Consider the following 419-nt stretch of genomic DNA (forward strand, 5'->3'; position numbering starts at 1 on the left):
TAACTGCCAATAAACGTGCCACCCAAGGGACTTACAGCCCCAGTCGCCAAGAGAAGGAGGGATCCCGAGTTGAAATGTGGAACATGGTGCAACCCCCTCCCTTGGAAAGACTGATCTAACTGAAATTAATAATGATCTTCTCCACTGATAACATAAAACAAAAGGAACGTTTGGAATACCACAGTAGGATCCTGTAGACCATAAGGATTTCTGCCATTAAACTCAGAAACCTTGCTTAATAATCAGAGGAGGCTTCACGGTTGCGCGAGACTTTTCAGCTTTGCCTTTCTGGTGGTAAATCTTTTGCACATTCAATGCCTGTGGAAGGAAGAGAAATTTTTTAAAAGCCAAGCAATCCGTCTGTCCTTGCACGCACAGGAAAGCACTTTGGGGTGCAAGATTTCATTCTGGAAAGCATT

This window comes from Protobothrops mucrosquamatus, unplaced genomic scaffold, assembly GCF_001527695.2.
Source record: "Protobothrops mucrosquamatus isolate PMUCROS unplaced genomic scaffold, P.Mucros_1.0 scaffold1365, whole genome shotgun sequence".
Lineage (NCBI taxonomy): Eukaryota > Metazoa > Chordata > Lepidosauria > Squamata > Viperidae > Protobothrops > Protobothrops mucrosquamatus.